Source organism: Balaenoptera ricei, chromosome 1 (genome assembly GCF_028023285.1).
Source record: "Balaenoptera ricei isolate mBalRic1 chromosome 1, mBalRic1.hap2, whole genome shotgun sequence".
In the NCBI taxonomy this organism is placed as follows: domain Eukaryota; kingdom Metazoa; phylum Chordata; class Mammalia; order Artiodactyla; family Balaenopteridae; genus Balaenoptera; species Balaenoptera ricei.
The window spans coordinates 63,651,667-63,665,048 of record NC_082639.1 but is presented as its reverse complement, the minus strand read 5'-3'; positions in this window follow the sequence as shown (position 1 = coordinate 63,665,048).

Sequence of the window (13,382 nt, the reverse complement as noted above, 5' to 3'; positions counted from 1 at the left end):
GAGAAAGAAAGGGAGAAAAAGAAATGGTGATGAAATGTTAAAGGAAGTAAAATGGGATTTTAAAATATCGTTTTATTTCTCTTACAATGTATATAAGTACTACTGCACCACAGGGGTTGACTTTGGCTAATAGAAGGAAGGAAGATCACCTGTGATTATAGACAGCTGAAAAATTTGCACTCTAATGAAGACAGGGAAGAATCTAAATTTTAAAACCAACCAACAATAATCTTGAATGTAGTGTTTGACCAGAGGTCCTTTATTGGTGGTCACTGGTCAGGAATACACTTTTTTATCCAAGAGTTACTACTAACAAACATTTAAAATACTGAAATATGGCCATATAGTGTTTCTATGTATAATCTAGAGATCTACTCATTGCCATATTATTTTTATTACAGCATGTAACTATTAATGTAAATGTGCATCCATGTAAGGAATGTACCTGTAAAGTAGTTCAATTAAAAAAAAAAAAAAAAACCTGGATACACAAGGTTAGGGCAATTAATTGAAAAAGAAAGAAAGAAAGAAAGAAACCAAAATGGTGACCTGGGTTTTTGGGTAAGCACCTGATTATCCCTGTAGATAATTGGAATGGAGATTATGAGTGTTATTTTAGATGGATATATACATAGCATTCTAAGTAAAAATAATCTTGTATTAATTTCCTAGGGCTGCCATAACAAAACACTACAAGCTGAGTGGCTTAAAACAAACAAACAAACTAACCGAAATTTATTCTGTCACAATTCTGAAGGCTAGAAGACTGAAATCATGGTGTTGGCACTGCTGTCCTCTTTCCAAAGGCCTCTAGGGGAGGCTCCATCCTTGCCTTTTCTAGTTTCTGACTGTTCCCATCTATTCTTGGTGTTCCTTATCTTGTAGAAGCATCACTCTAATCTCTGCCTCTGTTGTCACATGGTATCTATATGGGTGTCTGTGTCTTTGTCCTAGTTCCCCTCTTCTTCACCAGTCATATGGGATTAAGGTCCATCCTAATGCTCTCATCTTAACTTGATTAAATCTGTGAAGACCCTGTTTACAAATAAGATTATATTTACAGGTAGTTGGTGTTAAGACTTCAATATATCTTTTGGGGGAAGACACAATTTAACCCATAACTAATCTATAGGGGAAACCAAATCCAGGTGCTTAGTTTATCTCTTTTTTGCTTTCTATGCTTTCCAGTTCTAGATTTTATTGTTGTTTACTGTGATTTATATGGATAAGAAAATAACATTTTACATTTCTTCAACTTCTTGAAAGGCACTAGCAACCCATCCTGGAAGATGTCAGCAGTTTTACTTCTTCTCTTTGTGCCTAATGAGACCAGCTGGTGTTCACACACTAAGTTCCCACACAAAGCTATCATTCCAAAAAGTGCTAGTGATTTCCATAGTCCCATTGGCTACTGAGCTTCTAGAAGTCAGTCTCTCAGGCTCAATTTTAGCACAGTCATTGGCAAGTTGTTGAGATTTCTCTTCTATCTCTAGCCTACTAGGCATATTTAATAGATAAAATTTTGACCTGAAATTTAAAAACTGCCAGATATTCTTCCAGCAAAGATGGGTTTATTTAGGATCAGCAGAGAATTACTATTCCACCTCTACAACAATGGCGAGCCACATGCAAGTCCCCACATAACAAGGGAAAGAGAATGCTTTTGTAGAGAGGAAAAGGGAGTTGAGAGGGCTAGAGTAAAAAAAGAGTTCATGGTTTCTGAAATAAAAATTGGGTTGCGGTTGTTATGGTTGACTAAAATATAAAGTGTTTTGTCCATAAGAAAGAAATTTGGAATCCAATTTTGGCAATAACCATCTAGCCCAAGAAAACCTCACAATTGACACTTAGTGCGGGGTTTTGGGAAACTTAGGACACCACGGAGTTTATCTGGATCTAGGTGTAGTGCTTATTCCAATATCAGATGCCTTAAATATTGAATTTAGGTTTGGAAAACTGCAATTGTTCTTGAGTGACCTCATGTCCCTTTAAGGCTAAAAGCTTTAGCAAATAGATGTGGTCTTCCTGTGAGGAGGTTTGAGAAGAGCAAAGAAGCAAATCACCCATATATTGCAACAAAGTAGAACCTCTAGGGAACTTTATATCATCCAGATCAGCCTTAAGTATTTGCAAGAAATAAGGACTCTCAGTAAAACCCTGAAGCATTACTGTCAAGGTAAATTGTTTTTCTTCCCAAGTGAAGGTAAAAAGGTATTGGCTAGATTCATCAGCTGAATACTAAAGAATGCACTGCATAAGTCTATTACAGTAAATAATTTATCAATACTTCCAATGGGAGTGAACGTCAGTGATGTATTAGGGTTAGGAAAAACAGGGTGTTGAGGGATAACAATGTTGTTTATTGCTCAGAAGTCCTGGAAAAACCTTTACCCTTAGCCCTTAGATTTTCTTACCAGTAACATAGGTGTGTTGCAGAGGCCAGTACAAGGGATAATAAAGCATTGAGCCTTGTAATCTTCTATTATGGGCTCTATGCTTTGAAGGTCTTCTTTACTTACAAGGTATTGATTAATTCTGGGGAAAGATTTTGAGAGGTTTGTTTGAATTTTGATTCAACGGCTCTCTAACATCCATTGGAGATTTTGCCCATAAGGAAAGTGGTGGCTGATTCAACAGGGACAAATGTATCAGTGTTTCTAGAATCTACTCAAGTACTGTCAGAGATGGATCAAATAAAAGATGTCAAAGGCTCATTTAATTTACCTGGCAGTTTACTTTGATGACTACTGTCAATGTCTATAATTATGTCCCCATATTAGGAGAAAGAAATACCAGCATGATACTTCTCTAAGAAGTCTTGGCCCAATAAATGGATGGGAGGAGGAGTTAAGGAGAAAAGCGAGTGTATCTCACATAGGGCCTAAACAAAGGGGAAAAGGTTCAGAGAAAGAAACATCTTGTGGTCCATCAGAGATCCCCACTATTTGAACTGTTTTAATACTCTGTCCTAGGCAGGAATTGTTTTATAATAGTGGGTTGAGCACCGAGAGTGTGGCTCTGGTATCAGTTAGGACTGGAAGAGATTCATCCTCAATCTGGAGAAATATTTCTTCAAGCTGATTAAGAGGGAGGATTGGGAAGACCCCCCCCCCCCCGATAGATCCTCAGAACTCTGTCTTTGAGAATTGGGAGGATGTTGGAAAGGCTGGTTAGAGGTCTGAAGGTAACCAGAGTGCTTAAATTTATAACAGTCTCTTCTCCAGTGTCCCAAATCTTTGTAATAACAGCAGAAACTAGGAGGGTTTTGGTTTCGTTTAGCAGCCTTCATTTGATGGAGTTATCAAGAATTTTGGCAGTATTCCTTTAAGTTAACTTATCTAGAGTGTGAGAGAGCTGGTTTGCCAATTTAACTAAATCTGGAGTGGGCATAGTTTCCCATTCCATCCTGGTCCTTTTTACTAGAAGGGAAAGGTTCTGGTTCAACCCATTAGTAAACAGAATTAAAAGTTACCTGGGTGGAATCAATATCTGAAGGAAGACCAAAATTTCCTTTAAAAACATTCTGAAGTGGATTGTAAAAATCATGAAGAGGTTCAGCAGACTTTTGTGTGCAAGTCTGAATTTTGTTCCAACCAACAGTCTTTGGAAAACCCTCAAGATTTGTTCAATGAAATCGTCTAGTGATTGCTGGAGCCTGACCATATAACAAGTTAGCAGACTAGTCTCCCAGTTGTAATTTTGGAGATTTTTCAGGATTTTCCCATTTAGTGCTTTTTGTTCATTGCTGGACTTGGCCTTCACTGACAAGCATATGAATTTAGCTGATAAAAGTCAGAGAAACCAAGTTGATAAGTTTGAGTGACTAAATTCCTCAGCAAAACTCTGAGGATCTTTGGTTACTTTGGGAAAATCTTTAGCTGAAAAAATAAAAACAAAATACTACCTGGCCACCTGGTCCCCACTTCACCTTTAATCCAGGGAATATAAGAATTAAAAGTTTAACCTCTGGATCCTCAGAAGGCTTAATTTTAAAGAGAAGCGTTCTGACAAGAATAGGGCGTGGGGAGAGTTTCAGAGGAAAGGAGAAGCTTGGCAAGAGAATTAGCATGGGAGAAATCAAAGTATAGAGGTAGATGGTATACAAAGGAAGGAGAAAGATTATGCCAGAGGTGGAGTCTGATATTGAGGATCCAAGGGAGAGACAAGATGGCATCAGGGGTGGAGCCTGAGACAAAGAAGTCAGGAAGACTAGATTGAGGCTTCAGGAGCCATTTTATCTTTCTTTCTTTCTTTGCCTTAGTTAACCTTAAAATCTTATTTGGCAGAGAGGCAATTTTAGACTCCTGATAACGTTGGGAAGCCTCAAAATACCAATCAAAATAAGCATTCCATTCAGTTCTAGAATTTTTTGAGCTATTATAGTCCAATTCAGTTTTATGGAAAGTAAGCCTGGAGATTTCAAAAGTTCCCTGTAATGGTCATGGGTATTCTAAATTACTTTTGGTCAAGATGGTCTATTTAAGTTAGAAATGCACATGTGGAAGGACTGAAGTTTTTAAACATAAAATAGGTGAGAGTCCCTGTTGAGGTATGGGCTCCCTCAAGATACTTAGATAACTGAGATCTCATTTCTCAGAGGTTTTTCCTCTAGAGTAAAAAAAAACTTTCAAACAGCTCAAAGAGCTTATAGAACAAACAGTTCAATTCGAACAGCTTGCAAGCTAATACCAGCTAGTCCTAAGGAGACATCTTGGTCCTGGAGGAGTCAGCCTGAAGGCCTTTTTAGCCAGTCTCCAGAGGACAGACCCTTCCAAAGGAACAGGGCAAAGTCTGAAAAACTGGCACAGTTTCAGAGAAACAACCCTCGTTCCTGAAGGAATGGGTTGAAGCCTAGCTAGTTTCAGGAGAAACAACCTCTGTTCTTAAGAGAATGAGCCAAAGCCTTCTCAGCAAGTTTCAATGAAACAGTCTGATCTCAAAATCAGACTGAATGGAGAAAATATTTGCAAACAAATCAGTGGACAAAGGATTACTCTCCAAAATATATAAACAGCTCATGCAACTCAATATTAAAAAAAACAAACAACCCAATCAAAAAATGGGCAGAAGACCTAAATAGACATTTCTCCAAAGAAGACATACAAGATGGCCAATAAGCACATGAAAAGCTGCTCACCATCACTAATTGTTAGAGAAATGCAAATCAAAACTACAATGAGGTATCACCTCACACTGGTCAGAATGGCCATCATCAAAAAATCTACAAACAGTAAATGTTGGAGAGGGTGTGGAGAAAAGGGAACCCTCTTGCACTGTTGGTGGGAATGTAAATTGATAGAGCCACTATGGAGAACAGTATGGAAGTTCCTTAAAAAACTAAAAATAGAATTACCATATAACCCATCAATCCCACTACTGGGCATATACCCTGAGAAAACCATAATTCAAAAAGACACATGCACCCCAATGTTCATTGCAGCACTATTTACAATAGCCAGGTCATGGAAGCAACCTAAATGCCCATCGACAGACGAATGGATAAAGAAGATGTGGTACATATATACAATGGAATATTACTCAGCCATAAAAGGAAATGAAATTGGGTCATTTGTAGTGACGTGGATGGATCTAGAGACTGTCATACAGAGTGAAGTAAGTCAGAAAGAGAAAAACAAATATCGTGTATTAACGCATATATGTGGAACCTTGAAAAATGGTACAGATGAACCGGTTTGCAAGGCAGAAATAGAGACACAGATAACAGAGAACAAACGTCTGGACACCAAGGGCAGAAAGTGGCAGGGGGTGGTCGTGGTGGAATGAATTGGGAGATTGGGATTGACATATATACACTAATATGTATAAAATAGATAACTAATAAGAACCTGCTGTATAACAAAGAAAATTAAAAATTCAGACTGAAGTGCCAAAAGAGTACTCACATACAGAACAAGGTCTTAACCAGAGAGATAAAATCTTTAAATAGATCTTGAATAAAGTCTGGAGAGCTTCAAATACAAAGAGGATTTGAGCTCAGGTCCAGGAGAAAGTTGTACTTTCCAACTTTAGTCTTGGTGAATGACAATGGAGTCAATTGCGGGTATGGGACTCATTTGCTCATCAGCCCTGGAGCCATCTTAAGTTTTCTGTGGTCCCTGTATGCGCCACCAAAGTGGTAGTCTGAAATAAATAGACTGCCAGATATTTCTCTAGCAAAGATGGGTTTATTCAGTTTCAGCAGAGAACTGCAATTCAGGGCCTGCAACCATAGGGAGCCATGTGTAAGTCCCTGCACAGCAACGAAAGGAGAACACTTTTTTAGAGAGGAAAAGGAAGTTGGGAGGGCTATCTTAAGCAAAGTTAATCTTTTAATTGGCTGAGTCCTCACCGGGAAAGAAGAGGAGTCTTTCTTCTTGTTGGACTCTGCTGTTACCACAGGGCATGAGAGCTTCCCCTGATGGTCTCCTAACTCTATTTAATTTGTTTCTATTTTTTTTTTTTTTACAGAATCCACTGGACATAGAGTTGAAGAAGCTAAGCCATAGCTCATAAACCTAACTGTACCCAAATACAACAGATGTAACACAATCAAAGTCACCTCCCAAATACATTGGTATTAAAATCAAATATCAGAGTGGAATTTTCCCTGCAAACTTTCTGTTTCAAAGACAAGTTAAATGTGAATTTTGTCTTTTTTCTGCTGAAATGTTGGGGAAGACATTTAAAGCTTTCTCTTGACCCTTTCTTTGTTTCCTACAGTAAAAAAATCAAATAGTTCAATAAAAAAATCTTAACAACAAAAAGAGGAAAGAAGAAAGCTGTATATTGCCAGGAAATTAAACAATACTATACCTGGAAGGGATTACACTGGGATAGCTAATTAAGCATTTGAAATCTCGGATGTATGAACTTATAATATTTGCTTCAAGCTTGGTTGCTTTTCTGGCTCTCTTTAATGTAATTCACCAGAATTAAGGTAATATGAAGTTAATACATTAAGCACACATGCATGAACACACACCATGGTTCCACAAAGATAACAATATAGGCTGTATTGAATTTGGAGAACAAGTGTTGAAGAGGTGTAGATTTTAAACTCCTGCAGACAAGAGTTTTTTTTTTTGTTTTTTTAAATACACAGACTCTGGGAAAATACAATTTCTCTGTAAGATATGTTTCCCGATGACAATCTATTCAACAAAATTTTTTAGCACTTATTACATGCAAAACTCCATGTTAAGTGCTCTCAGTGACATAAATGTGACATTAGAGAGGAAAAAATATAATGTTTGAAAATGTGATGAAGACATTAAAGGTAAATAAAATTAGCTATGTAAATTGTGAAACATTAGTTTCATCACTCCATAGCTTCAGTGAAAGTATAAAAATTCTACCATTTCACAGTATAGAAAATAAACAAAAAGAAATACACTTATCTTGTCCAAATAATCTATCCTACTAAGTCTACTATCTGTTCTATTGCCAATATATACAGTATTATCATCATACTATACTGTTATGAAGAATCTAAAGGCAAATTAGACATAGACTGATCTTCAGCTCCCGCGCAAGTTTGGGAGTTCATAGAAACCTTTAGTTTCAAAGTTTTGTTTTTGTTTGTTCTTGTTTTGGTTTGTTTGTTTTTGTAAATTTCAACAAAGGAGTTTCCACCTTCTAAAAGCATTAGTGTTAAATCTGGAATAATATTCCAGATGGACATTTATGGTAAGAAGTTGATTCTTGAAAATGAAGACTGAAAGGTATATATGTTAGTTATAAATATTTTTCTGGAACATCAAACTAAAATTCTTTAAATGTTTCAAAATCCCACTGAACTACAGTACATTTGCTTCTGTAGCCCTTTTCCTCATCCTCCTATCCTAAATAATCAAGAAATTATCTATCTCCCTAAACTAAAACATAGGATTCTGATTATGTTAGGAAAACTCAATATCTCCATAAATACTGAATACAAAATTAAAACAAAATATTAATTAAATATAGATTTGAAACTCATTTGTCAGCTGGGTTTACCTTGTGTTCATATATATATATATATAGTTTCATATATTACTCCATTCCTTTTATAAACTATTATAATCCCAATGTACTACCAAGATTCATGGAAATGTAATGGATTGCATGGGATGAACAAGAATGGAACACTCTCATATTCACCTCTCAGTTCCTTCATATACTGAAGTATTGTCATTTATTGAATGCTTATAAGGAGGCATACAGTGTGTTAGATGGCAGCATACAGTGTTCTAGATGGCAGCATACAGAACTGAACAAGAGACCAGAGGTTCCTTCCTTCAAGTAACTTACATTCTGGGAGGAAGAGGAAGGTAATGGACAAGCAAACACAAAAACAATACTTTCAGAGATTGAAGAGTGTTATAAACATGATAAATTTTAGTGATATAAAAGAATGAGTAAGGGTGACAGTAACTCTAAGGAAGCCCTGTCTAAGGAGACCTAAATGAGGAAGAGGGTCTGGCTATGCAAAAAGCATTGAGGAAATAAGTCTTTAGCCAGAAGAAACATTAAGTTTCAAATACCAAAGGCAGAAGCAGGCTGTTCAAGGAACAGAAGAAGGCCAGTGTAGCCTAAGGTGAGAAAGTAAGGTAAGAGACAAAAAGGGAGATACTTACAAGTTTGAAGGGCCTTGTAAGCTATGGTAAAAAGCATGGATCTTATTTTAGTTGTAGTTGTTATAGAGTAACAAAGATCAGGAAAAACGTTTGTCATATTTCCAAGAAGGAATGGAATAGCTCTGTTCTTGTGAGTCCCCAAACCAATTTTACAAAATTCAGGATATTTAACAATACTTGGCATAAAAAGATGAAAAAAGATAAAGCAGGACCAGCAATAGTCAGTAACAAAATATTCAGGATCATGGGACATGAGGAAAGGGAAGTATGAAGAAGACCTATATGCTCAACTAAGAGAGATAACAGTGAGAAAAGATGTATGAGGAAGTTCACACAGTATCTCATGGACGATAAACCAGGTTGGAGATGGGGAGAGAAGAGAATTGAAATTCACACAAATCTTCACAACTGAAATATATGGATAAGGGTGGAGTTAAACATCTGAAAATGAACATTAAAATATATTTTTGTTTGAAGTTAAAGAGAATTGCTCAGGAGTAATGTGATAAACACATACACAGGAAGCTTTTGTCTGTTTAGTGGCAATACTCAAAGTTCTCCCATAGGCTGCAAGATAGAAGGAAGGCATGCTTAATGTCATTATGTTTATTCTAAATACAATCTTACTAAAGCTACTGAGAAAAATGGCTTGCATTTGCACGAATTGAATTAATGACTCACTTTCTTGTTCATCATTCTTGTGGAAGAAAATAACTGAATATTACATTATGGCAGAAAAGCATGATCTCAGGATACACTTCCCAGGAGAGCTGTGTACAAGACCAAATAGAAGAGGGGGTTTGAACAGGAAGGCAGGTTTTAATTACAAGATCACAAGTGGCTATAAATTGCTTTCTTCAGAATGAAGCATTTAGTGTATACATTTGAAGGGTAACATATCAAGTGATAAGAATATTAGAAAAATGTAAAATAATCTGAATGCTCTCTAGTGGGAGAGAATATTTTAAACAGGACAGGAAACCCAGAAACCACAAAAAGACTGACAGATTTGACTATACACAAGTTAAAATGCCTGAATGACAAATACATCCAAACAAAATAAAAAGACAAACGATTGAGAAAATATAGTTATGATTGATATGATAAATGGACACTTTGTGTTTTTAATATTTGATAGCCTTCTGTAAATTGATCTTAAAAAAGATAAAACCAAGAAGAAACAATATCAAATATTATAACTAGGCTATTCACAAAGAGGAAGTACAATTGGCCAGTAACCAAATGTAAAGAAGCCTCTATTTAATTACGTGACAGGAAAGTACAATCAAAAAACAAGGAAATACAGTCTTTACTCATCAAATTTGAAAATTTGAAAAAAACGATCAAAGTCATCTATTCTGTCAACAATGTACAGAATTGGGCTCTCTCATAGGTCACTCTGGGAAGGTGAGTTGCTACAAGCTTGCTAGAAAGTAATGTGGTATTAGAATCTTTATCACATATACAAAACATCTCTACATAAGGACACTCAAACAGGAAATTTTTCATTACAATAATTGTTTATAATGGGGAAAAACTATAAAAACCTGAATATCAGTTTGCTGCAAATAATATTATATTGATTTTGGTATAAGAGGAAAATTTAATAAGTATAAAGATTAAAGAAAGATGGAGGATCAGGGCAGGGGAGCAATGGTTGGTACCCCAGCCAGCTAAGGCACGTGATGGCATTGTGCTCAACTGAGGAATGTGTTATGTGAGATATAAAAACTTTGTCTAGGACTAAGTTAAAGAAGAAAATGAGATGCAGTAAGCTAAAATGGAAATTTGGGGATTTCGAGTTTAAGATACTAGGTTTCAAAATCTAGCTCATCTCTCTAATCCACTATTTTCTCATCTGAAAAATGGAGCTAAAATACTTAAATCACAGGGCTGTTGTGAAAATGAAAACAGATAACTTTAAATCACTCAGTGTAGCTCCTGTTAGAGTATAAGTGCTCGATTTAGGAAAAGAACACTGTAGGTATCTAAAGATTCCCCCAGTACCAGTTTCACTAGGGCTCATCTCCATATTGAGACCAGGGATTGGCACAGCATAAGGAGAAAAAGCCTGACTCATTGCTCATGCCAAACATGCAGATGAAGAAAAGTGTTATTTTGAGTTTAGTTGCTTTGAAATATTGTTGTTGTTTTTCAGACACTTCCTGAGCACATAAATATTCATGAGTGCAAATCAAATATTGTAGGTATCATCCAAATTAAAAGATGCAACACCCCTTAAGAGGAAAAGATGCTTTAAAAAAATAGTTTTTAAAGTTTAGTACCTTCAGTGTAAAATATAAAGCTTCAAAAGGGTATTGAAATTTATGGAGCTTAATTTTTTTTCAACAGAGAACAAAGAATTTAAGACTGGTTCTAAATGTCCCTATTTCCTACAAAGGAATAATAAAAGTTGCTTCTGTCATCACTTTAGGAAAGCCTATTTGCAAATACCCATTCCCACCCCAACAACCACAACCATTAAAAAGCCTGTAGTTGAAATTTATGCAAAGAGTATATGAGACAAAATCACAAAAGAAATAACTGACTCACACACATATTCTTGCTTTACATAGGAAGGGAGGTAAGTCTGTGCAACTTCCGTGAGTTCTTCTCCATGCTTTTCCTATGGAAGTTAATGGATATATAGAGTTGAGTGATGGTTGGTACATGGCAAATGTAGGAATATTCTTTATCCATTTTAACTGTTCTTTGGCCCTTTTTTTTTTTTTTTTAAATTCCAGGTAAACATCTATAATAACCTTTTAGGTGCAGATTTAGAATGGTTTTTATAGTAGAGTTTCATTTTACAGCTTAAAAATGATACTCTACAAGTTTATAAAGGTGCGTTACATTTGAGGGAGCAATCCCTTAAGTCAATCCTAAGGCATGAGTTAACCATATAAGAGTTAAATTATAAAGATATTCATCATAGCCTTTTTTTTTTTTTAAGAAATATCACTTCCTAATTTTTTTTTTTTAAACTTATTTATTTATTTTTGGCTGTGTTGGGTCTTCGTTTCTGTGCGAGGGCTTTCTCTAGTTGCGTCAAGTGGGGGCCACTCCTCATCGCGGTGCGCGGGCCCCTCACTATCGCGGCCTCTCCTGTTGCGGAGCACAAGCTCCAGACGCGCAGGCTCAGTAGTTGTGGCTCACGGGCCCAGTTGCTCCGCGGCATGTGGGATTCTCCCAGACCAGGGCTCGAACCCGCGTCCCCTGCATCGGCAGGCGGACTCTCAACCACTGTGCCACCAGGGAAGCCCTCATAGCCCTTTTTGTATAAGTGAAAATAAAGAATCAACATGTGTTCTGTAATAGAAGATTAGCTTAATAAATCATCAGAAACCTATTAAACATAATGTTATTGTCATAAAAAATGTTGTAAACTAAATTTATTACTTTGAGATGATGTTTACAGTAAATTGATAAGTGAAAAAAGGTTCCTTAATGTATGAAATAAGTCATATATGTTTTAAACACATGCATATACAGACCCAAGCAAAAGCACACTGGATACTTATCTACAAGAATCTAAGTAAAAATATTGTTCACAGTAATTATCTTGGGGGATATTTTATATTTTAACAAATATTTTGTTTATCAACATGCTCTCATTGTTTCTAAAATCAATAAATATTTCTTTTTAGTCACACAAAGTAGGATCATAAAAGTTATAGCTGCTAACATTTATTGATTGCTTACTATGTGCCAGGACATATTCAAAGCATGTGCTGTATGTTTTTTCATTAATATTTTCAACAACCTTGTTACATTAGTACTATTTTTTTAAAGATTACTTTATAGGTGAAAAAACTTGGGTATAGAGCGTGGCCATAGCAGAGGTAAGAGTGTTTACCCAGGCAGCCTGACTTCAGAGATAATTCAGAAATTTAGCTTAATTAAATACATAACGTACACCGCTTTAACAGTCATGTGAAGTGTGTGTGTGTGTGTGTGTGTGTGTGTGTGTGTGTGTGTATGGTAGCCTCTTGTTTAGCTACTCCAAGGCTGGTTTAGATGTTCCCTGCCAGCCTCTATGTTCCTATGGTATACACAGCAAACCTTTGCCATTGTAGTCAACATTCTTTGTGCTGTTGATTTACTTATATTTTTTGTCTTTAGCCTTTGTAAGTTACTTGAGTATGAGATTGTATTTTTATATCCCCAGCATACAGGAAAATGCTCGTCAAATGGAAGATCCTCAATAAATATTTGTTGAATGAATGAATGAGTGAATGAATATAATTCAAACCTGTCCCCAAGATGTATAAAATTACATTACTCGACATGATTCACACATCTCTGTGAGTATGATATTTCAAAATAATTAATGGCAAACCTTTCAAATGAGAGAAGAAAGCATGTCTTTGCTTCTCTGTATTCTATCCCCACTCAAGGCAATTGTAAAGTAAAATCAGCAGGTACACACATATTAATTTTAAGAGAGGAAGTCTTTCAAGATGAAGCACAAAAATACAAACCTGTCTGAGAGGAAAATTCAGGGGGACGAAGAAAGAAACGTATCTCTTATATTTTTACCAAAGAGAAATGACTCCATTCAAAACTTTATTTTAATTTTAAAGAAGGGGAAATATAGATCAAGTGAGAATGAATTGTGCCAATTCAATGAACACTTTCATGGCAAAGTCATTGGTAGATTTCAATCAGGTGATGCTTCAATCATGATGAAGTTTCTGTTTTCATTCTTTTGTTATTGTTAGTCCCACTTCATAATATAATTAACAAGTAAGGAAAGATACAAAGTCA